The sequence below is a fragment of the Mus musculus genome, chromosome 14 (assembly GCF_000001635.26).
Source record: "Mus musculus strain C57BL/6J chromosome 14, GRCm38.p6 C57BL/6J".
In the NCBI taxonomy this organism is placed as follows: domain Eukaryota; kingdom Metazoa; phylum Chordata; class Mammalia; order Rodentia; family Muridae; genus Mus; species Mus musculus.
Window position 1 is genome coordinate 123,155,523 of NC_000080.6, and position 25,832 is coordinate 123,181,354.

General features: G+C 39.7%; 2 long non-coding RNA genes across 4 annotated transcripts in view; both read left to right on the forward strand.

The window, feature by feature from the left end:
* The window catches only part of Gm33906, a 221,721-nt gene that overhangs the window by 112,241 nt on the left and 83,648 nt on the right, over positions 1-25,832 (forward strand). The window lies entirely within an intron of this gene.
* On the forward strand, positions 12,981-20,654 carry AA536875 (expressed sequence AA536875). 3 transcript variants are annotated; one of them, NR_045145.1, is made up of 5 exons: positions 12,981-13,208; positions 13,802-13,856; positions 14,111-14,243; positions 19,005-19,143; positions 19,226-20,654. It is a non-coding gene; the product is annotated as an expressed sequence AA536875 (long non-coding RNA). The 3 variants fall into 3 exon arrangements; NR_045143.1 differs by lacking the exon at positions 12,981-13,208 and adding an exon at positions 16,520-16,678 and having other exon boundaries at positions 13,664-13,856; NR_045144.1 differs by lacking the exon at positions 12,981-13,208 and having other exon boundaries at positions 13,664-13,856.

The window sequence follows — 25,832 nt, forward strand, 5'->3', positions numbered from 1 at the left end:
ATATCTACATTGGTCAGTTGCTGGCAGAACCTTCTAAGGAACAACCACACCAGATTCCTGTCAGCAAGCGCCTCTTGGCAAAAGCAAAAGTGTCGGGGTTAGTGTCTGCAGACTTATTATTACATGTTATTCCTGGTTTCAGTTTTTCTTCCTGACATGTTTTCTGCCCCAAGTCTCATTCTTTTCTTCTCACCTCTTTGCTGTCTGTACTGTCTGCATGAATTTATTCACATACCTATCTTTGGAAACTATCTCTGTATTGCAGACCCATGAATGTTTATCTCTAGTCATCTGCAGCTCATGCATTTTAGGCCTTTATGTACCACACTTTTCATCTCTCCTATGTGTAGTGGTCTTCTAAAATGAGTATGTCCTAAATCAAGTTCAGTATTCCCCACTATGCCTTCTGATAACCTCCTATCTTTTAAGCTCCAGGAAACTCTAGTCCTCTGATTGATTATATGGTGGTTATATGGTACATTCTAGTATGTCCTCTTCTCTCCTCTTTTGTTCATGATACAATATGGGTTTCCCTAAAAATATTTGGGGCTCTAACTTAAAAGGACATCTAGAATATGGCCACTTTCCACCACCTGCTTCTGCTTCTCTGTCCACATGAACATTCTATTTCTTTTTTTCTTTTTTTTTTAAATTAGGTATTTTCCTCATTTACATTTTCAATGCTATCCCAAAAGTCCCCCATACCCACCCACCCCCACTCCCCTACCCACCCACTCCCCCTTTTTGGCCCTGGCATTCCCCTGTACTGAGGCATATAAAGTTTGCAAGTCCAATGGGCCTCTCTTTGTAGTGATGGCCGACTAGGCCATCTTTTGATACATATGCAGCTAGAGACAAGAGCTCCAGGGTACTGGTTAGTTCATATTGTTGTTCCACCTGTAGGGTTGCAGTTCCCTTTAGCTCCTTGGGTAATTTCTCTAGCTCCTCCATTGGGGGCCGTGTGACCCATCCAATAGCTGACTGTGATCATCTACTTCTGTGTTTGCTAGGCCCCGGCATAGTCTCACTAGAGACAGCTACATCTGGGTCCTTTCAATAAAATCTTGCTAGTGTATGCAATGGTGTCAGCGTTTGGAAGCTGATTATGGGATGGATCCCTGCATATGGCAATCACTTTGCTCATTCTTAGAAATGGGAACAAAACACCCATGGAAGGAGTTACAGAGACAAAATTTGGAGCTGTGATGAAAGGATGGACCATCTAGTGAACATTCTATTTCTTCTGGGTATTTTGTAGTAGTATCCCATTTTGGGCTTTGTTTTCTGCTATTGATTCTCAACCCTGCCGCCATGTAATTTCACACAAACCTAAGTCAAGTTATTTCTCTCACTTGATTAAAATCCTCCATTAATTTCCAACTCACTGAGTACAAAACCCAGGCTCCTTACTTTTACCTAAGCTGCTCCTTCTAAGATCAGAGGCTCTTCTTACCACTGATCTCATAGTCCACTGGGATGCTTGCTGTGCTTTAAGCACCTGCAGGTATACTTATTGTCTTTACCATCTTATATTGCCAACCAGAATGGAAATTTCATGATGTTCTTGAATTTCCTACTCAGTGAAATCCTCACTCTAGGAAACCATCCCACCCAGGGTAGGCAGGCATTGATCATTTTCTTGAATAAACATACAAATTAATTCTCACCTTAAAATACATCTTTAAGGGGATGTGTTAAGTTTACAAAGGAAACTATTATAGAAATAATAGGTGCAATTTCCAAGTAACTGGAGAAGGAAAACAGAATAAAAAATAAAATCAGACAGGAAAAGAAAAATGAATGGGTGTGTAGGACACTGAAAATCAAACAGAACAGCAGAAAGGAGACGACACGTCAGGAATCATGATGTTTGTGAAGGATATGGTTCTCAGATTGAATTCTAAACATCCAGTCATGCGCTCTTCATAAGAGGCATATACTAAACCAAATGATCCAGAGAGGTTGAAATTAAAGAAAGGGTAATTATATCCTAGGCAGATTTAATAAAGTAACAGGAACAATAAATGATCAACTGACAAGATGTCACTCAAGGTTAAAAACATTAAGGAAGGAAAAAGGAAAGATGGGTTGTATTAATAGAAGACCTACCCAGAAGATAGAAAAACAAAAGCAATTTACAATTTTCATCAAAGCTTTGACATGAAAGTACAATGATAAATTGAAAATCTACATCACAGTGAGAGATTTTTAACACTCCTTTCTAAGAAACAGACAGATCAGGTAAAAAAAAAAAAATGAGTACCTGAGTACCTATAACAGGTGTTTCTTGGGCACTGGGAGAAAACCATGCTCCAAAAATGTATGTAGAGGATGGATTTTGAGGTTGTAAAAACAAGGACACATATCTTCTGAGGACAAATAACCACACATTGACATGTTGTATTGTGTGAGCAATGAAATGTTGTATTGTGTGAGCATTGACATGTTGTATTGTGTGAGCATTAACATGCTGTATTGTGTGAGCACTGGGGTGATTTCAGAATCCAAGTCTGTTTTTATTTATTTATTTATTTATTTATTTATTTATTTATTGATCTTTGCAAACATCTGACTTCTGACATTGTTTCAAGCAACAGTTCTGAGAGCCCAGGTTTAGTTGCATCATAGTCACATTGCATTGGAGTTCCTTAGGAATGCAGCTCTAGGCACCCACCATGGGGATGTGTCCAACTGTCACATGCTATTCCAAGGACTTCTGGTTCCTGATGACATGTTGGGTAGTTCAGGTCAAACCTCAGAAGCCCACCTACTTCTATTGTTTTGGATGCCCTTGAGGCATAAGAAAAAACAAACATAAACTTCACATGCTATTTACATTTCTATTTAATAATTTCCACCATAGTTGGCTTTATAGGAAAGCTTTGGCCTCAGTCTTGAGGTATGAGAATATCATTCTTGTAATTTCCTACTTAATTGTGACCTCAGTCTTTGGAGTTGGATTTTACTTAGATAAAAAATGTAAGAGAGTAAGAAGTGTGAATGCTGTGGATATTAGAAGTGTAACAAATGCAAAAAAAAAAAAAAAAGAAAGAAAAAGAAAAGAAAAAGAAATGCTGCACAAGGCAAAGTTACTATGACAAATCATCTTGCTGATTTATGTGCTTAGATTATGGGCAGATTTTTCACTGTTTCATCTCTAATTCTCTATGTGCTGCACTGGTGCTCATTGCTTTATCTGTGTCTAGGATGAGCTGTCTACCAGTAAAGACACTGAGGGCCTGGCAAAACTGGGTGTAGAACACAGTTACCATTGCTTTTGCTTTACTCTTCCTTACAGTACAGTCTATTCTATTGGGATGGATACAACTTGCCTGAAGTATTTGAAATAGCAAGTGGGGCATCTTCCTTGGAGAATGTTTGATTAAAAAATAGAACATAATCATTCATGCAAATGAAAATTTGCATATATCCATAAAATTATCCAACCATGCATATCCAACACATAGCATGTGGAAAGGAAGGAAATAGGGATTTGGGTTAAGGACAGGAGAACAAAAGCAATCATGAGGATGTCTCTCCACAAAATGATTGCTACACCTCAAGCCCAGGGGCAAAATTCATTCTAACCTCTGTGTCTAAGGGCGTAAAGACAGTAAAAGCTCTCTCTTTTCTTCTTTTGATACTGGTGAATGACCTTGGAGCATCTTGCATGCTTGGCAAGTACTCTACCACTGAGATACCTTCTAAACACTAGAGGGGAAAGTGAATGAATGACTTTGATTGAGTCTCTTTCTTTCCACAGCCCTTTAAAAACCCAACGTAACCAAAGATAGAAGTTCTGACCTCATGAGACTTCTTTCATAAACAGCCAGGACTGCTCAGTATAGTTTAGACCAAATCCTTCCTATCTTCTTGGTACTTGTATTGAAAATGTTGGCAGTTAGGAGGTTTTCCTCTGAGGATTATTTTGCCCCCAAAGGATACATTTGTGTAAATTAATCCAAGCTAACATATATCTACCTCCATTACCAGTAAACATCTCCATTCTATTGTTGAAGCCACCCATCCATTTCTCTCACATGAAGATCCTCTGTGTGTGTGTGTTGCTTTCTACTACATATTAAGCACCTGCCTTAGTCAGTGATTTGGTTAATTTTTAGAAATTCATTAATTCTATATATATATATTTCCCTGATAGTAGCTCTTAGTGAACTTGAAAAATGGACAAAATGGCAGCCTACAGAGTGGGAAAAGATCTTCACTACCCTATATCTGGTAGAGGGCTAATGTGATGGTTTGTATATAATTGGACCAGGGAGTGGCACCATCTGGAGGTGTGGCCTTGTTGGAATAGGTGTGACCTGGTTGGAATAGGTGTGTCACTGTGGGTGTGGGCTTAAGACCTTCACCCTAGTTGCCTGGAAGTTGTTCTTCCACTAGCAGCCTTTGGATGAAGATATAGAACTCTCAGCTCCTCCTGCACCATGCCTGCCTGGATATTGCCATGCTCCCACCTTGATGATAATGGACTGAACCTCTGAACCTGTAAGCTAGCCCCAATTAAATGTTGTTTTTATAAGACTTGCCTTGGTCATGGAGTCTGTTCACAGCAGTAAAACCCTAACTAAGACAGCTATACAAAGAAAAATATACAAAGAATTCAACAAACTAGACTCTAAAAAACCAAATAGCCCAATTTAAAAATGGGGTATAGAGCCGAACAGAGAATTCTCAACAGATGTGTTGTCAGGGAAAGGCAAATCAAAACAACCCTAAGAGTCCACTTCACACCAATCAGAATGACTACAACTAGAAACTCAAATGACAGCACATGTTAACAAAGATATGGGAAAGGGGAACACTTCTGCATTGCTGGTAGGATTGCAAACTTGTACAATCACTCTGGAAATCAATCTGGTGGTTCCTTAGAAAACTGAAAATAGTTCTACCTGAAGACTTAACTATACTATTCCTGAGCATATACTCAAAAGATTCTCCACCATATCATAACAACACATGCTCTACTATGTTCATAGCAGCCTTATTTGTAACAGCTAGAAACTGGAAGCAACTCAGATGTCCCTCAGTTGAAGAATGGATACAAAAAAATGTGCTTTTTTTACATAATGGAATACTGTTCAGCTATTAAAAACAAGGACAACAAGTATTTTGTATTTTGTAGAAAATATCATCCTGAGTGAGATAACCTATACCCCAAAGGATACATGCATGGCATATACTCACTGATAAGTGGATATTAACCAAAAAGTACAGAATAGCCACAATATACTCCACAGATCCTAAGAAGTTAAACAAGAAGGCGGGCCCAAGTGAAGATGCTTAAATCTCACTTAGAAGGGGGAACAAAATAATCATGGGAGGTAGAGGGAGGGGTCTGGGTAGGCTAGGGGAGATGGAGGGAAAATGGGGTCAGGACCAGGTAGAGGGGGAGGCAGGAGAGAGGCCCAGAGGTCTAGGGGAATGAATGGAAATATGCAACTGCTTGCTGGGGGTAGGGTGTGAAGTGTAAGAGAACCTATAGGAAGTCCCAGAGACTTGGAATGGGGGAAGCTTCCAGGACTTGATATGGCCAACCTTAGCCAAAATGCCCAACAGTGGGATAAGGAACCTGAAGAGACCACCTACAGTAGCCAGACAGGACCTCTAATGAAAGGATGGGGACACCAACCTACTTACCTACAAAACTTTTGTCCCAAAATTGTTCCTGTCTAAAAGAAATGCAGGGATAAAAATGGATCAGAGACTGAAGGAATGTCTTCCTTGCAATCTGCCCAACTTGGGATCCATCCCATGGGTGGGCTCCAATCCCTGACACTATTTCTGATGTTATGTTGTGCATGCAGACAGAAATCTAGCATGGTTATCCTCTGAGAGGATCTTCTAGCAGCTGACTGAGACAGGTGCAGATACTCACAGGCAAGCATTGGACTGAGGTCCAGGACTCCTATGGAAGAATTAGGGGAAGGATTGAAGGAACTGAAGGGGATGACACCTGTAGGAAGACCGACAGTGTCAACAAACCTAGACCCCTGGGAGATCCCAGAGACTGAGACACCAGCCAAACAGCATTCATGGACTGGTCCGAGGCCTCGGGCACATATGTAGCAGAGGGCTACCCTATCTGGTTTCAGTGGGAGAGGATGTGTCTAATAATGTAGAGACCTTATGCTCCAGGGTAGGGAATGTGCAAGTGGGCAGTGGTGGTGGGAGACACTCTCTCAGAGGTGAAGGAGGTAGGGAATGGGGGAAGAACCCTGGGAAGGGGGACTGAGGGAGGGAGCAACATTTGGGATATAAATAAAATAATTAATTAATAAGAACATCAACTATCATATTTTGCATGAGATACTTTGGCCAGATGATTTTTAAAGGTGGAATTGGGCTATTTCTCACCCTTTAAATATTCTATACAACTAGTGAAAGCCAAGACAGGAAATTTTTTTATAGAAATAAGTCTGGTATTCAAGAATAGAACACATGTAAATTTGGAGACTAATTATAGTCAGCTTTAACTGGGGGGTTAAAAGTGATTTTAGACTGGAAAATAAAGGAATTGTTTAGGGTTTGGTCAGCATCTCTCACAGGTACACCTAGAGGCTTGTCTCCTAGCTGATTCTATGTCCCATTACACTGACAAACAATATTAACTCTGATACACTTAAAAAAAGAAAACAAACACAAATTACTTATACTTGTTCAAGTAAAACATGCTGCCTTAAGTGATTGAATAACTCAATGTATGACTGTGGGTTTATGATCAAGTAATTTTCTTTTTCTCCCCTTCTTTTTTTTTTAATCAAGTAGTTTTCTATTCACCTTCTCATGTAAGCAAATTCACTCACTCCACTCACAGATTTGTTTTAAGTATTGATTAAATTCTATACACGAAGGAACTAGCTGTGTACTAGGTAAAAAGCATATGTCATTTAAAATCTGCTTTCCTCTTTAGTGGAGAAAAGCATTGTAAAATGGTAAACAGCTGTTTTTATTTTTCTTCTTCTCCATAATGTAACAATATTGGACACAAGGGAAAGTATTCATACATGTAGAGATTCTCCGTGCATTCATTAATTTTGATTAGAACCTCATGTTCTTTACTTTTCTTATTTCTGTGACAAAATGCTTGACAAAGCAACTTAAGCAAGGGAGATTTCTTTGACTCAGAGTTTGAGGAGACAGTCACAATGGCAGGGAGACCATAGTTGCAGCTAGTCACATTGTGTCTACAGTCAGGAAGTAGAGAGACGTGAATGCTAGTATTCATATTGCTTCCTCCCTTTTCTTCAGTTTAGGACTCCAGCCCAAGGAATAGTGTCACCCATAGATAGAGTGGGTATTCATACCTCAACAAATGCAGCCTAAAACCTCCCTCACAGATTTTCTGAGAGACCTGTCTCCTAGGAGATTCTAGATGCTGCTGAGTTGACAGTATGCCCGTCACACACACCCCAGGTACGGATGAGTCCTGGAGTTACAGGAGGTGCTTTATGTCTATGCTATTGTGCAGGTTTGTGAGAAGCAAACTACACTCTCTCCTGCCCTCACCTCTCTCTGCCATGTTCTCTGGTGGTTGTAGAAAGGAAACCACAAGCAGAAAATTCCCCTGCTCTGTCTCTGATTGTGGGTAAGACACCAACCATTCTGAGGTGGAGGTAGTTATTCTGATTATCCTCTAAGTCTAGTATCATTCTAACAGCTGAGAGTTCTGCATTCAAAGAACAGCTTCAATCAGGTCTAAGTCTAATGACCATTCTTGGTCATGATGCATCAACCTGTCACTAGCTGCTCAGTGTTATACATGGAACAGCATCATCTCCAGCATTTGGGAACTGCTGAGACATGCAGAATCTTAAGGCTCTACCAAATCCCAGTTTTATCAGGTATCCCATAAGCATTCAAAGAATTGTGTATTAGATATTTGCCTTCTTGCTATAACAAAATTCCCCCATAAAATCAGCTTAACTAAGGAAAGATTTGGGGGCTCACAGTGGGGAAGTCACAGTAGGAGCTTGAGGTCCCTGGTTCATTGTGCCAGAAATATAGAAGCAGAAAAAGAATGCTAGCGCTCAGCTCATAATTTTTCTGTTTTATTCTGTTTAGGGTCCCAGTCTGTGGAATGGTGCCACCAAAGATAAGGCTAGTCTTCCCACAGCAGTTCTCTTAACCCAGATAAGCTCTCACAGGCATTCTCAGATTCTGATTTCCTAGATGGTTCTAGATCCTGTAGTTGACAATCAACATTAACATCATATAATGTTTAATGTGTATGTGCATGCGCACTACACACTGTACACACACACACACACACACACACACACACACACACACACACACACACACACACATGCATATTACTTGTTTTTTGAGAAAGGCTCACTGCCTTCATCTTCAAAGTGTGTCTCCAGAAACTTCATCAAATCTCATCAAGCTCCTGCAAAGATGCTCTCATTTTTATGAAAGTGAAGCAGATCGGGAGGATGAAAGGAGCTTACTGAGGGGACAGGGTGGGTGGCTGTGGCATAGTGAGTGGGGCCGTGATCACGTGCAGGCAGCTGTCTTCGTGTGAGATATCAGGACTCCCTCTGGAGCCACATCTGTCTTTTGATACCAGAGTTAATTAAACAGTTATAATACAGCACACCATTTGCATGAGATGATGCCTTTTGGAAGTTGTCAAAGTTTCTTTGAAATGAGAAAGATTGATTTGTACACTGCCATTTAAAAGACTTGATTAATGTCATGCTATTTATTGTGGCCACCCCTGATCTTTAATTATGAAATTATGCAGCCTGGAATGAGGCTGTTGGCCCCCTCTGCGCTAAGTTTAACTGAACACCACTTTTCTTTGATCTCTTGGCGTAGTGTGGGTTTCAAAATCAATATGCAAACTGCCTTGCTCTCAGACTCTCGATCCCCACTTCTCTTGGGGGTGGTCACAGGTTTTTGAGAGTATGAGTGTGTATCACCTCTGCTGTGACCGGCTGCTTCTGTATTTGCATTTCATGGGCTGCTGGGGAGATTCTCAGGAATTGGCTGAATCTGAACTGTTTCAGGGTTTTGTTCTGCTTTGCTTGGGATGTGCATTTTCCAGACAAAAAGCAATTATAAGTGAGCATTAAGTCTGCTTAGGAGGTATGAAGTTTGTATGAATGAAATGAAAAAGCACAAAGAAGAAAAATGTCATGATCCTATTATCTCATAACATTCTGATCTTTCTTTTAACAAGGAAGTTATTCTCAGTTATTTGAGAGAGCCCAATGGAATACATAAGTTTTTTGTTTGTTTGTTTGTTTTTAAGTAGAAAGGGAAGCAGAAGAAGCCCAGAAGGATGGCATAGTGAGAAGGACTCAGCATTATGTGGCTGAGTTTGAAGATGGAATAGGCACAAAATCCTGAGTGTAGCCTAGAAAGTGAAAAAAGGGAAGGGTGTGATTCTACCCCGGAGACTTCCAAATGGAACACACCCAGCCAGCATGAGATGAACTTCACCCAGCGGAAGCTAAGTGGCATTTCTCATCTACAGAGGTGTAATATATCTTTGGGTTGTTTTATGCCACTAAAAACTATTCCCATGCCCTTCATATCTGCAACAGTATTAAACACAGGTTGGATTAATTTGAAACCCAGTAAGATTTAAGACTAAATGTGTCAGTTCTGGACAAGACAGTTAAATAATCATAAGCCTTCTAAATCATTGGATTGATATTTAGAGGGAGAATATTGTGAAAGAGTCTTGCTAGGCAGTTTGATCAGGATGGGACCACAATGGATAACCTACTTGGCCAGGAGGCCATACATCATATTCTTTGGGAATTTTACTGTCATCGATAATTCTCTTTAATTCTTCCATCATGCTTTTATGCACATGAGCCTGTATTCTAATCATGACACCATGTAACAAACATGTAATTGCTGTTGCTGTCATATCTCATGTTTGGTCAGGACCCAAACTCAAGGAACTCATGACTGAACTTGTATTTGTTGTGACCCACACAGTAACTCCTTGGCTCTTAAGACAACCAAGAGCAAACTTCAGGACAGACCACATTGCTGCTGCCTACACCTGCTATTGGGAAGTAATATTTAGAAAAATTTCCTTTCAGATGGTTCTGACACTCGATGGTAACTCCGAGTGATATATATCTCTTAGACATTTGCATTAGGTATCTTTTTGTCTTGCCTGCTTTTGCCACTTTTAGACACTTAAAACAACTGTGTTTTGAACTTTAGTCTCATGGTATGTGTGGGTGCTTTTTAGAGATAAATGGAAACCAACCAACTCTTTAGTGTATGGATAGATTTCGTTTGCCATTATCAAGTGTTCTATGTAAAATTTTCACATGCTTTTTAAGACTTCATCTCTGGTAAAAATGAAAATGTTTAAAATCACACCATGGCAACTTTTTGCAGAATATGAAACCTTCAGGCTACTCAATGTTTTAACAAATCATTCACACTGAGTAAGTGTTAAGAATGACTAGGATATAGCAGCTTAAGGAATAAAATGCTACCCCCACTCTTATGTAAAGAACACAAATGTAGTCTAAAGATATTGAGGGAAAAGTTTTCTGTGCTGGCATGATGGGAATATTCTATGTTTCAATATGGTAGCCATTGGTCATGTGCAGTAAAATGTGTCTAGTACAACAAAAACTTGAATTTACAATTTCATTTATCTTTATTTAAATGCAAAATGCCATATGTGGTAACAAGGTTATGATACTAGAGTTGGGATTGATAAGTTATGGTCCAGGGTCAAAATTTGGTCTATTTTTACTTGTTTAACAAGTATTACATTTTGTTTGTTTGTTTGTTTGTTTGTGTTTTGTAAAGAAAGTTTATTAGAACCTCCACTACAGTACTTTGTTTTTATGTTTTTAAAACCTTATGTACATATGTGTATGTGTGCCTATATATATATATATATATATATATATATATATATGCACATCCATATGAGGGTACCCCTGCAGGATAGAAGAAGACATCAGATCCCTTAGAGCTGGAGTTATCAGTGGTTGTGATCTCCGAAATGTGGATGTGGGTTCTCCTCAGTCATCTAGAATACCAACCAGTGCTCTTATCCATGTAACCATCTCTCCAGCCCCATCATATTTTCAAAATTATTCTATTGGAATTGGATAGATACATTAAAACTATTCTTCAAAGCCTGAAAAGTTTAAGATCTAGCCCTCTTTAGAAACATTTAAAACCCTTGTCTAGAGCAGTGGTTAATGGGCTAAAGCCTTAAGGTACCACAAAAAGCAGGCATGCCAGCTCATGCCTGAATACACCTAGAAAACTGCGTTCTTGAATATTCTGTGACAGATGAATAGCATCTTCATAAGTATTTTCCCTGCAAAGTGTAGCTCATTGTCAAGGTGAAAGTTCAAAAGCAAACTAAGGGGCAGAATAAAAGTCATTTTTGTGTATTTGTGTGCATATTTAATGTCCTAGATATTTTAGATAGCTCACATTTGACACATTTTGAAGGCTTTTTTTCCTTCCTTTCCATTTCCTTTTTTTTTTTTTTTTGCCTGTGTATGTGTATGGTGTATGTGTATGTGTGTACACATTCAGATATGTGTGGTTTGTCATGTATGTTATAGTGCAGGTATGTGTGTGTATGTGCATGTGTGGAGGCTAGAGGTTGACATAAGATATACTCTATGATTTCTATTTACCATATTTTGGCAATTTCTACCATTTGAACCCAAAGCTGCCAGATTTGGCTGCTCCAACAGTTTGCCAGTAATTCCTTGTCTCCACCTCCCATATATTGGAATTATAGGCAGCCAGGACACCGCCTGCTGTTTATTTAGGTGCTAGATATCCAAATTTCTGTTCTCAAACTACCTAGGAATAAAGTAAAAAACAAACAAACAAACAAACATGTGTGTGATAGATTTGTGGGAACTTTTGAGAAAACCAGAAACCAATTTTATTTTTAATAAAATGAAATGTGTATTATATAAGATATACAGAAGAGATTGGTTAATGTGGGAATCACAAAACAGTCCTACTATTTTAATTAGGGTTTCTATTGCTATTGCTGAAACACCATGACCATAGTAACTTGGGGAGGAAAAAAATTATTTGGTTTAACTTACAGATCACTATTTGTCAAAAAGGAAGTCAGGACATGAATTCAAACAGGGCAGGAACCTGGAGGTAGGAACAGAGGCCATGGCAGAATGTTGCTTCCTGGCTTGCTCACCCTGCTTTCTGATAGAACTTACACCAGACCAGGGGATAGCACCACCCACAATGAACTGGGCCCTCCCCTATCAATCACTAAGAAAAATGCTCTACAAGCTTGCCTGCAGCTTGATCTTATGAAGGCATTTTCTTAATTGAGGTTCCCTCCTCTCAGATGACTTTAATCCAGCATCCTTACCACACATGAGGACAAACCACCCTGCAAATAGCCAACTAGAGAAGCTACAGGAGAAACAGACAAGTTCCACCTGTTACAATAGTTTTCTATTCAGGAATACAATTCACAAAGAGGCATGGTTCTTCTTCCTGCCCCTGTGATTAATCATATTTTCTCAAAAATAAATTCTTCCTTTTAGTATAAACAAACAATAAAAAGTAGATTGTGATGGCACACACCAGTAGTATAAGTTAAAGAGATGGAGGGTAACCTGAGCTACACAGAAAGCAAGCAAGCAAGCAAGCAAGCAATAGAGGTAGAGGGAAGGAGAGAGAGAGAGAGGGGGGGGGAGAGAGGGAGAGAGAGAGGGGGGGGAGAGAGGGAGAGGGAGAGGGGGAGAGAGAGAGAGAGAGAGAGAGAGAGAGAAAGGAGGAGGAGGAGGAGAAGGAGGAGGAGGAGGAGAAACATGTTGGTGAACCACATTTTTTTGAACATTGATCTGGCAAGGACTTTACTGTAAATGGAAGTATGGTAATGGCTTAGGTTATGATCCTTTGTGTGTGTGAATCATTTAAAGGTAGAAAGGCAAAATAGAGACACCATATAGTTAGTATTTACCCAAGTAATCTAGTAAATATCTTGTTGACAGTCAGTTTTTACATGTGCTGTAGTATACTTAAATCACTATAGATTTTGGTGTGAACATCAATAACAAACCAAGAATCTCAGCGCAGCTCAGTTTGACCCATAGGAAAAGTGAGACTTATTATTTATTGTAGTCAGCAGTGTGTTTCTCAACTCCATTGCATCACCAAGAGGCTGGGAAAGAAATTAACTCCACACTTCCAAGGTAAGCAGATAAGCAGAGAAGAGAATATTTTTCTTTAGGGACAAATCAGTGTCTAATCAAACAGAGAGTGGATGGCTCTACCACATCATCATGGTATGAAGGTAGCTAAATATTTCAGATTGAGACCAGGTCCCTAATCTGTAACATGAAGACAGCCAGTCATGCCTATCATATCATATCAACTTGAGTGTATGTGCATATGTGTATATTTCTGTGTAGCTCGGGCTTACTTCCATCTCTTCAACTTATACTACTAGTGTGTGCCATCACAATCTAGAAAACTATTGCAACAGGTGGAACTTGTCTGTTTCTCCTGTGGCTTCTCTAGTTGGCTATTTGCAGGGTGGTTTACCCTCACGTGTGGTAAGGATGCTGGATTAAAGTCATCTGAGAGGAGGGAACCTCAATTAAGAAAATGCCTTCATAAGATCAAGCTGCAGGCAAGCTTGTAGAGCATTTTCTTAGTGATTGATAGGGGAGGGCCCAGTTCATTGTGGGTGGTGCTATCCCTGGTTTGGTGTAAGTTCTATCAGAAAGCAGGGTGAGCAAGCCAGGAAGCAACATTCTGCCATGGCCTCTGTTCCTACCTCCAGGTTCCTGCCCTGTTTGAATTCATGTCCTGACTTCCTTTTTGACAAATAGTGATCTGTAAGTTAAACCAAATATTTTTTTTCCTCCCCAAGTCACTGTGGTCATGGTGTTTCAGCAATAGATCCTGAGGTGGTCTAACCTTGGGACATGGAATCTGGGTGTTTACAATAGTTTATTATCAGCAGGCAAAGGCCATTTCCTTTTCTGAAAGGAGTTCTCCTTTTAGCTTGTGTATTGTTCCTCTCCCTTAAGAGAGTAAAAAAATCCACCTTCTGTTCTGTGTTCTCCTGAATGGTATTCTCTGTTTCCAGGTCTCTGGCTGAAAGGCCGAGTTCAGGGTGTGATGAGATTTTGGCATTGTTCTGCCATAGTCAGACTTTCCAGCGTGAAGCACTAATGGATGCAGGAACACTCAGAGTGTTGGAGAATTGTTCGGATAGGAAGGTAAGGCACAGCATTCACCATAGTCATGAGTCTGGCTTTTGGCATAAAATTTCCAGCACTGCTGTGTAACACCTGAGCTTTCTAGAGCTCCTTGCGGCTCACTGTTTCTATCTCGCCTTGTAGGGCCGTAGGTGTTTGTTTATTTATTTTTAACCAATATTAACTCTTGAATGCAAACAAGGGGATCTTTGAATGTGCTTGCCTTTGTATTTTTCACACTGCCATAGAAATGTGCAAGCGTTTCCAAATTTGTTTTTTTTACTTTCATGACAAAAGCACATAAAAGCATTACCATTTAGAGAGATGGCTTAGACGCAAGAGCTCTGGCCTTGCAAGCACTGGGACCTGAGTTTGATTTTCCAGAATCCACATAAAAACCCCTGGTGAGGTATTACATATTTGTAATTCTAGCACTGGGGAGATAGAGATAAACATATGCCTGAGACTTGCTATTCAGCCAGCTTAGAATAATTGGTGAGCTCTAGGCCAGTGAGAGACCCTGTCTCAAAAAAACCAACAACAAAAAAGCAGTGTCCAAGGAGTTAAACCTTAGCTTGTTCTCTGGCCTCCATATACATGTACACACACACACACACACACACACATTTGCTTACACATGCACAGATAGGATACATACAGACAGAGAAAAGAAGAAAAGAAAAAGCATTAGAAATAGAAGATTTGAATATGAAACTCTGAATTGAACTTGAGACTGTTGTCTAGCTGACTAGGCATGGTAGGAAGGACGGAGATGGAAGATTTAATAGCTAACTCTTCTGAAAAATGAAATAGGAAGAAGTCAATCCAGGCACTTGCCAATTGTTTTTGCTCTCCATAGAGACTCAACTGGGCCCAGAAACTAGTATCAGAATCTTGAGGATACAAGAAACAAAGTGTGGCAGCCAGTGCACTGGGCAGCAGACGCACCCTTGTTAGTCTTCAGCATTTGTGAAGTGCAGACTAATGGTAGGATTTCATATTAGGGTTTATCAGCCACCATGGTGCTAAATCTGGTGTGTGTGAATTGCCTGTGTACAGTATGGAACTGGACAAAACTTAAAAGCATTAGTTATGCTCTGTATGAGGTACTCTCATAATTAATATGTTAAAACATCAACCGTTTAATATCTCATCATTTCTGTGGCTGGAGAGTTTGTTGCAGTTTAGTTGAGTGACCCTTGTCTTACTCTTCCCCAAAACACTACACTCTAGATGTCTTCCAGGGCAGCAGTCTCATGTGAAGACTGGATGGAAGGAAATTTTGCTTCTGTACTTATTTATGGTGACATTAGCACCTTCAACATTCCATGGTCTATGGAAGTAAGGACCTGTTTCCTGTTGGCTTTTGACTAAAAAGCCAGTAACTCTTTAATCCCCTGCCAGTTGGGCCTCCTAACTGGCTTCTCCTAGAAAGAGCAAACAAGAGGATGAAAGGGCATCCAGGCTGGAAGCCAGTATTTACAGCCTAGTAGCCCATATTCTTTCCCATAACTTCTGCCATATTTTTCTTGGAAATGAACAAGTACTCAAAGAAAGAGGGCTATTCAGGAGTGTGAATGCAGGGGTGGAGCCCAGCCACAGTTACTTTGGGAAGTCCAAACATATGAAGGTGCAAGAGATAGTAACAGGAAAGATTAGTGTACACGTGAGTAAAGAATGGGAGAATTCAAAGCCTGACCATGGGAAGCAAGCTTGTAAGAGCTGCAATTTGAACAGTCAGGAATGACAAATTGAGACAACGCAATCTTAAGAGCTAGAATAAATTTTGCTGAACTCGTAGAAATAAGAGGAATCTATTTGACCCTAAGATTAAATATTCCACCTCATAAGTATTTGTTAAGTGTGCAAAGCAGAACATTTTGCATTTTTTTTGTTATAATGAATGACTTTCCATTTTCTTATAATAGTTTTTTAGAATTTTAATCTCTGATGGGGTACTCCCAGAGGAATTAGTGTCTCTCTAATTACAGAATATATTTTCCAAATGTTTAGTCAATATTTGCTTTGGGGAGTAAAAGAGGTACTATTCATTTCAACACAAGGTGACTAGATTGAAGAAAGACATTTTATATATATATAAAATATATATATATTATATATATAATCTCCTTATGTGTGTTATATGTAGTTTTAGGAAAATAAAAATAATATGATCCCTATGGCTTTTCAAACATCTTTAATGCTATTTACTTCTCCCTTCTTCTCCTTCCAAATTGCTCTCCCTCTATTCCCTAGTTAAAGCTCTTCACTAACTTTCCTTATTTCCTCCTTCACAGGGATGTTGAATCATCCTGTTATCCGAGGCATGAGCCAGCCCTACAGCTGAGGGAGGACTTAAACTCTCCTTAACAATGGTTAGACTCATGGTGAATCCTGAGGAAGTCACACATGACCACTCTCTTGCTTGATTCTCCAGCCCAGGGAAGAGAAGGAAGGTAGAATCCTTAATAGTTAAGTCCTCAAAAATGACCAATCTCAATAAAAAATGGCCTTATTCCCAATTCCACGCCAGTCTTAAAACCCATAAAGGGGAGTGGGTAGGGCAGCAGATTTGTTTTTTCTCCCTCAGAGACTCTTTTATACTCTAAGGATCTTTTTCATATTTCCCTTATAGATCTACCACATTCTCTCTGCTCAGTTTTTGTTTGGTTCTTTAATTTTCTTATGTAAGACAATAAATTTAGAAGCCACTGGCTCAGGGTGGCTTTGGTGACAGTGACCATCCAGCACACTACTTCCCCAAGTTAAGCTCAAAATTTCACCACGAGAAGGGCTATATCTCTCTCAAAAACCCAACATTGCCATGACTCCAGGTGATCCCTGGTATGAGAAAAGGTGCCTTGGTGATTATAAGCATGGGAACAGAATGAGCAGGAGCTCCCTGGCCAAATGTTTTAGCTAGAAAGAAAAGAGGCCCAGAAAAGAAGGGAGGTCTGGCTTGGGAAACACAGAGTGCCCAAGGTAGAGAAAAGAGCAGATTTTTATTGGGATTTTTGTATGGGTCTTGGGTGTGTTAATAATGGGGATTTAGTTTTTAAATATTAGACATTCCCTCTTCATGGTTTAAAGAGATTTTCCCCATGTGAAACACAGGCCGTGGGCAGTTTGTCCCGGAAGATAGCCTGCCAATCTCCTGTATCTGACGGTTTCTTCCTTTGTGACTAGGGACAGGCACATTTTCCACTGAGTAGAGACTGGTTGAATGGTGTGAAAGCTTATATCCTCACGAAGGTTAATATTTAGAGTCTTTTGCTTCGGGGAAAAAAAAAATCATAGGAACTCTGGGGCAGAGGAGCTACCAAAACCATGAAGAAAACCAGACTATTTTATCCCAAAAAGCTTCTTCATTTTTAGCTCAATGCAGTAAGAAGTGCTGAAAAAAGCCACTCCCTGTTCTTCACCTTGTTGGTCTAGTAAAAACTTCTCAGCAGCCAACTTTAGACTTCTTAATTCTTATTTTTCATGTATTCAATGTGTGTGTGTGTGTGTGTGTGTGTGTGTGTGTGTGTGTGTAGATCAAAGGCCACTTTTCTTTTTTTCTTCCGAGTTCTCTTACTGGAACTGGGTGCATGCCAATTAGGCTAGTCAGAGATCCCCAGGGATCCTATGCAGTGGTGCATTATGGGCATACACACCGTGCCAGGCTTTTCACATGGCTTCTGGGAATTGACTCAGGTCCTCTTGCTTGTACAGTGAGTAATTTACTGGTTGAGGCACCCCCCACCCCAGCTCCCACAGCTCTTGACTCTTACCAGTGGCAGCTCTAAACACAAAGTATCACCCAGTCAGCTTCCTCCTATTGATTTCTCTTCCCCACTTTCAGACTCTTGGAAGCCAATATCACTTTATTTTCTCTTTCCCAGTCAATCTTCTCATTTACCAGTCAATCCATCGCTCCCTGCTCAATATCTGTATATTCTAACCTACTGCTTTGAGTTGCATTTCACTGTGGTTGCCTTTACCTGATGTGCTAATTAGCCACTTGCACTAATGAATTTTTTTGCCTTTTCTTACTGGCTTCTAACTACAAAGCAAAATAGGTTGAGATGGTATTTAGCCTTCTCTGCAACCCTCCTCCAGCATGGTCTTGGATGCCTTATATGGGAAATCAAGAGAGGCTGAGATGATTTTCTCCCACCCCTTCCACTGAAAAACTATTTGGAACACTAAGTAAAGAGAGTAGTGGTCAGTACGTGATCATGTGACAAATGGATATGTCCTAATCTAAGCTCCAGAAAACCCCTTCTCCCTGCTGAGTTTCCATTTTCCTTTCCCTATGAGATTTAAAGGAAATTTCCTTTTCCTGCAAATGAAAGCAAACAACTCATGTCCTATGGTGATGGGAATAAAGATTACATTTGGTTTCAAGCTATAAAGATATGGCAAAAAAAAAAAAAAAAGACGGGTTACCATGAGAATTATTATAGTAATGACAGAGATACCTAAGTTGTCATCTTAGAATCAATACCTTCAGGCAACCAATCCTTCGGAGCTGTAGGGTTACTTTCCAGTCTAAGATCAGTGTCTAGTACCTAGTCTGCTCCTGATCGGGTGAAAACAGTGTGAAAGTAGCCCTTCATAGCTGGGATAAGCTGTGGTTGCAAGAGTGCACCAAGAATAAATTATAAAGAATGGCACTCTGAACCAGTTAGCTCTTACTGGAAAATTGTTCCTCAAGTTACCTGTGAACTCTGAGAACTTGTTTCCTCACTCTAAGCTAACCTACCTTAATGCCCCTATCCTACCTTTTTTTCTTTAAAGGTTTGGAATTTTCACTTGTATCTCTGCTCTAATGCCTTTGAAACAGTATCTATAAAGTGTGGCAATCCCATGAAAGAACATTTGAAGGCACAAGAATGATGCAGTCACAGTCGTTGTAATTATTGGAGCATTCAAGGATGTAAGTTCCAGATGGTCTTTGAGTTGTTCATTTGAAGTATTAATATTTGCATTATGATAAATATTTTTATCTTTGTTTCCAGCCTTTGGAATTATAGCACATCAGAATTGGGAACATATTCATAAATACTTCTGAAGTTTTGGGGGCTGTATGTGGAAACAGGAAAAAATGAAAAGAGCCAGCAGTATTGTGAACTATTGTGGATGTTTCTGGACATTTTATATAGTTCTAACAGCAATGTTTGCTTAGAAATTAATGTTAGGTTCCCCTAAAACCCACTGTGTAGACTTTGGAGGTCTGCCATGGGTTGAGAGAAGGTCTCTATTGCTTCCTGTGCTCAGGAAAAAGGAGATTAAAGACACCCAAAGTCCTACCCCACTGTCTTTGAAGATCTTACTTGACACATGAGTTTCAAAGACTTTCTTTTCTCAATACTTTAAACTAAACAGAATTAATCCATCTATATCCATCAAAGGGCATCCAACTGTCAAGTTTTCCTCAGCTCTTGGCTCAAATTATGGCTGTCCTTCAGCTGCAAGTTTAGTCCACCTGCCTTCCAGAGCAAGTTCTGAGTGAAGACAAAGGCATCAGCCTCATTGACAGTTGGGGGTTGTTCTGGCTCCTTTATGTCAACCGGACACAAGCTATAGTTATCTGAGAGGAGGGGCCCTCATTTGAGAAAAATGTTCCATAAGATTGGGCTGCAGGCATGTTTATAGCACATTTTCTTAATTAGTGATTGGTGTGACAGGGCCCAGTTCATTGTGAGTGTTGCCATCCATGGGTTGGTAGTCCTGGGTTCTATAAGAAAGCAGGCTGAGCATGGCATGGGGAGTACTCAGTAAGCAGGATCTCTTCATAGCCTCTGCATCCTGCCTGAAGGCTCGTGCTTCTGGGCTTCTTCCCTGTGTAAGTTCCTGTCCCTGACTTCCTTCAATGATGGACCATGATGTGAAAGTGTAAGGTGAATAAACCCCTTCCTTTCAATTTGCCTTAGATCATTATGTTTCTTCACAGCTATAGTAACCCTAACTAAGACAGGGCTAATGCCCTTGAGAGAGTCTTGTAAGTCAGATCTCATTGTTTTAGTCTATTGCTATTGCAAACTACTTGAAGCTGAGTTAATTTATAAAGAAAAGAAGTTTGTTACTGCTGGGGTACATGGGAATTCTATAGGTCACTTTCAAGAAACTGCCAATCATTTTCACAGGTGTCCTACCATTTCATAATTCTATTAGCAACACATTTTTCTTCAGTTTGTCCATTAGTCTTATTAAATATAGACTATATTCTTGGCTGGTGAGATTTTTTTTTCTTTTTCAACATTGTAAACATTTTTCTTGCTGTGTATAACTGCAGATAAAGTTTTCTTGTATGTTTTTGTTCTGTCCTCTCTCTCTCTCTCTCTCTCTCTCTCTCTCTCTCTCTCTCTCTCTCTCTCTGTGTGTGTGTGTGTGTGTGTGTGAATTTTGAATAAGATTGGTGTATAGACATTTTAAGAATTTATACTATTTGGTGTTCTGACACCTTCTTGGATCTGTGGTTTAGGACCTGTCATTAATTTTGGAAAGTTTCCAGACATAATATTTTCAAATAATATTTTTAAAACATTTTTAAAGATTTATTTTTACTATTTTAAAATTGTATGCTTATGTGTACTTCTGTGTGTGGTATGTGCACATGAGTCCAGAAGAGGTTGCTGGGTCTCCTGGGGCAGGAGTTGCAGATGGTTGTGAGTCAGAGATGTACCTTTATAGTCTTTTACTTGTTCTCATAAATACAGTTATACCTCTATTACAGTCTCTCTGTCCCCCCACCCCTTGGGCTATCAATCCTCCCGCTCCTACTCAGTCTCATTTGATAAAACTTTGAAAGTTTTGTTCTCTCTTTTCACTCATTATTGTTTTATGTTTCAGATTTGGGGGTTATGCTGTCATATGTAATTTCACTGATTCTGTGCTTGGCCTGGTCAGATCTACGCTGAGGTCTCCATTTTGTTACTTTCTGATATGTATGTAGCATCTCGTTTTGATGCCTCAGATTTTCCACATTTTTGCATCATTTCCTTGTCTTTCCCTTGCAATTTATCTATTTTTAAAACTCTCCATTTGATATATCAAGATTTCCCTCTCTAGTATTTATAGCATCTGTGTAACATCTGAGTATGTTTCTAATGAGCATTTTGGGTATTTTTTAAAGGCCCAAAGCATGAGTGTAGTGTATTTAAGGAACCAAGAGAGGCCTGAATGAGGAGAAGGATAGTAAGAGACAAGGCTGGAGAGGTAGGCAGAGCTCCTCTGTTGTAGTCTTGTGTGTGAGGAGTGTGCTTGAAGCCCTCCAGAAAGGAGGTGGCTAGAGAAGTTTAGAGTCTATCATAGTGCCTTGAGGTAAGCTAATGAGAACTTGATCAAGAGTGGAATGGGTGCAAGAAAATGGGGTGAATTGCAGTGTCAGAGTGATCAGACATTGGAAGTGAATCAGGTATGTCTTTCCTTGAGGTCAGCATGGTTTGAGGAGAGGACATTAGGTAGTGGTCATATTTTGCACAGGCTAAGTAAGGTTGGGTCCACATTTAGGAGCTTGGAGCAGGAAAGAAACTTAACGAAATTTTGATCATGTCTAACTGGAGGCCATTTTATTTGGACTGATTATTGGGGAGTTTGTCTAACTGTTGTGAAGCAAGGAATGAGAACTGAGATATCTGTAGCTGGTTGTGTCATAGGTGAACAAGGTACACAGTCATCAGTCTTTCGTAGTTAATCAGGAGGTGAAGTCTTTATAATAAACTGACTTCCAGACCACCAAAGAGTAGGTATTTCTTACTTATCCCATTTTCCTAGCAGTATATGATCAAGTGAAACTCAGAAAGACCCAGAAGTTGAAAAGACTAAACATGTCTAAGAGGTGCTCAGCAGGATGGGAATCAGAGATTTTTCAGATATAGTTGATGTCAGAACAAGATGAATTAAGATGATCTCCTGAGTCCCAGGCTGTGTCATCGTGAAGTCATTATAGCATGCAAATGAAGATAGAGAGGGGAAGAAAGTGGGGATATGGAGTTGGGTGGGGCAATTTTAAATGTAATATAAAGATAGAGATGCCATGAGACCTTTTTTTTTTAGGTTTTTTTTTTTTTTTTTTTTTCGAGACAGGGTTTCTCTGTATAGTCCTGGCTGTCCTGGAACTCACTTTGTAGACCAGGCTGGCCTCAAACTCAGAAATCCGCCTGCATTTGCCTCCCGAGTGCTGGGACTAAAGGCGTGCGCCACCACTGCCCAGCTGCCATGGGACATTTTATGTTTTCCTTCTGCCCATCTCTTTTGGATGTTTCCATCCTGTCCCCTAATTTGTCTTAAGCCATCTCTTCTACAAGTCCTCTAGCTCAGACTTCCAATCTATGTTGCATATATAAAAATTCAGCTTTCTACAGGCTGCATGTACCTCGAACATGCCTAGCATCATCTACCTTCCACTATAATTGTATGGCTACATGAATTATGGCATGATTCCTAGATGTCCCAAAGTTTAGACCCACAGTAAACTTCTTTCATTGTCAGCAGACAAAGCTTGCCTTTTCATTCCATATTCTCTTTAAACACTGCTCCCCTGAGAAGCCGTATCTCATGTACTTCCTGCCCAGCTGAATTATTTCGTCTTCTTTGGAAATAAAGCCCCACCTTTCCCCTTCAATGTGCTCGCTCATTTATTTCAGTGGCATTTTGAGCACCTTAAAGGAAGGGCTCTCTATCCTTACTTCTGTTTCCCCTAAGCTAGTACAGTGCTCTGTCTAATTAATGCAGACATGGGCAGGGGCATTAATAACCCAGTCATCTCTCAGGCCAGCCTGTTGGCAGAAGTGGAGGGAAAGAAAGTGGATTTATTCTGTCCCAAGGATGGCCATCATGTTTTCTCTCACAATAGATAGATGATTTTGTATGAATGCTGATTAAATTGTTGATAACATTTGAGGTATAGCTGGCCTTCTGGCTACTCTTTGTTACTCAGAAGGATGAGGAAGAAACCAAGCAGCCCTTAGTCAGACCTCAGGTGTTTATTGACAAGGCATTTGGGACCTTCTTGGGGGTGCTGAGACAATGCAGCATCTGTACCCTAATTACTAGAATTTAAGAATTGTATCACTTGGAAGTGGAGAGTTTGACCTCCACCGAGGTGAGAAATTGCTAAAAGATCTTTAAGGGATCTGTGTCCATGATCTTCCTTATGACACAATTAGAAGGAAAGTTGTTATATTCTTTACATTGCATGGGTCATGAACTGGACCATGAAGCAGAGAAGTTTGAGATCTGGATGGCTTGGTCTCAGGATATTCCCATGAGCAAGGAAAAAGAATGCTTCTTGCTAGGAGTACAGGTGTACACTTTAATGATGAGTGTACATTTTAATGATGGTGTCAGAGAAAACTTCCACAAGCTGTCTAAACATTTATAGACACAAATAATAGCATGTAATATCTGTGGGGTTTCTGATATTTTCCCTTAGTCATTAACTTAATCACTATATGTCAACCAATGTGTTCTGCTTGTAAACATGGCATTGGCTACAGGAAGTGTTGGATGAAGTGGTAGTAGTATATAGAAGGCTAATTAATGCAGACATGGGCAGGGGTGTTAATAACCCAGTCATCTCTCAGGTCAGCCTGTTGGCAGAAGTGGAGGGAAAGAAAGTGGATTTATTCTGTCCCAAGGATGGCCATCATGTTTTCTCTCACAATAGAATTCAATGTTCCATGTGGAGAAATATCTTGGTGTTAGTGAGTTCATTTGCAATGGGACATAGCTTTTTAAATAGCTTATAATTTACCATTTGTAATGGACTGAATTTTTACCTCTCCAAAATGCATATACCAAAGCTTCAACTTCCAATATGACTGTATGTAGCCTTGAGAAGATCATCTAGGTGATGTGAGATGAGGAGAGTAATCCAGAGGGTGGCTCTATTCAGGAAGAAGCTCAGAAGGTGATCTCTATCCAGGGAGCAGCTCTTAAAAACAACTACATTAGCAGCACTTTGACCTTGGGGTTCCCACATCCCAGACCTGAGGACTAAACTGTCCTTATCTTGACTTCCCAAAGCATGGGATGCTGGTATCAGCTCAACCTAACGTGTTCTGCATTGTCTTTTACACTCTTTGACTTGTCCCTTGATGCCAACATCTCCATCCTTGGTTCCCATGTCTTAACAGCTATATTACATCTTATTTCCTATTATTTTTTTCCTTTTCCTATGGAATGGATTTCTTAGTTTCTGTGTATGGGAAGGTTCTGCCTTCTTGTGGCTCCTACAAAATGATGTAGGTCATTTCCCTCCAGCATCTCTGTTTCCTATACTAGATAGAAATGGATTTGTGTGGTTTTCTTTTCATGTTAGAATTCTGTCTAGGCTTTTATAGTTGTTTATGTAGTATCCATATCTCCTTCTGCTTTGATGACATTATATTCTAATTTTTCTTTAGGAGGGAACATAACCCATCTCTGAACAGAGAAATCCAAATTAGCTTAAGTCAGGATAAATGAGTCACTCTTTATGACTCTGGCTTTTAGAGTTATTGATATATGGCCTAGTATAGGGGAAAATCAAGCGGAAGTCTGCTAAGAAAGGACATCTGTCTTCTACTTGGATGACCTGAGTATAGCTGTGGCAGTCATTTTGTGACCATCAAGATCCAAACTTGCCAACCAAACTTATTTAGGGTTTCTTTTTCTAAGAGTAATGTTTGACGATTCTTCTATTTTTCATCATATTTATTCTATTGTGTAAATAGTTCATTAAAATTCCTTCTTTGGTTGATAGAGATGTGATTCACTTCTGGGTTCAGGTTGTTATTACAATAATGTTCCCATAAATATTCATGCATAGTTTATATGCTGAATATCTGGGTATATGCTTTCTTCTTTTTATGATTAAAAATTATTCCAGATAACTGAGATCACAAGTTAAGTATAGGTTTAATTTTATAAGAATACTCAAAGTGATATTTTCTATTTCCATCAATGATATGTGAAAATTCTAGTTCTTTGTAACATTCATCAGCAATTGTTGCCATCCTCCCTGGTTATTTCAGCCATTTCATGTGCTCTTGGTGACATTTCATTGTCCCCATTATTGTATTTCTCTTGGCTAATGTTGCTAAACACTCTTTGTATGAGTACAGGGCATTTGTGTATGCATTTATGTATGACACACCAGTTCAAGCTTTTCATGCATTAAAAGTAAATTGTGTTAGTTGTCTTTTTGTGATTGAGTTGTCGACATTATTGAGTTCATTGTATGTTTAGAATAAATATACAAAGCCACTAGCCCTTACCTTTCAGGGTGGCTGTGTCTTCAGGGTGACTTATTCTGCCACACTTCTACCTTCCATTGGATTAGCTCCATGAGAAGACGGGAATACATCTTACTTTCACCTTGCACCACTGTGCAGATGTAGACAGAGCTCCATAGGATCAAAGATTTCAGTCTACACATCTTCTAACATAAAACCATTTCAACCTTCTAACCTAGTGCAGCTGGCTCTACCATGTCTTTCTTTCATTTTAGGTGAGAAATTGGGTTAATCTTGTACATTTGAGGGGTTCTTCTCCTGCCTCCCAGTCCATCCATGAAAGCTTTTTAACTTATTGTTCCCAATTGTTCATTAAGAATGCATGGTAGTGAGGGCATAGGTCGCC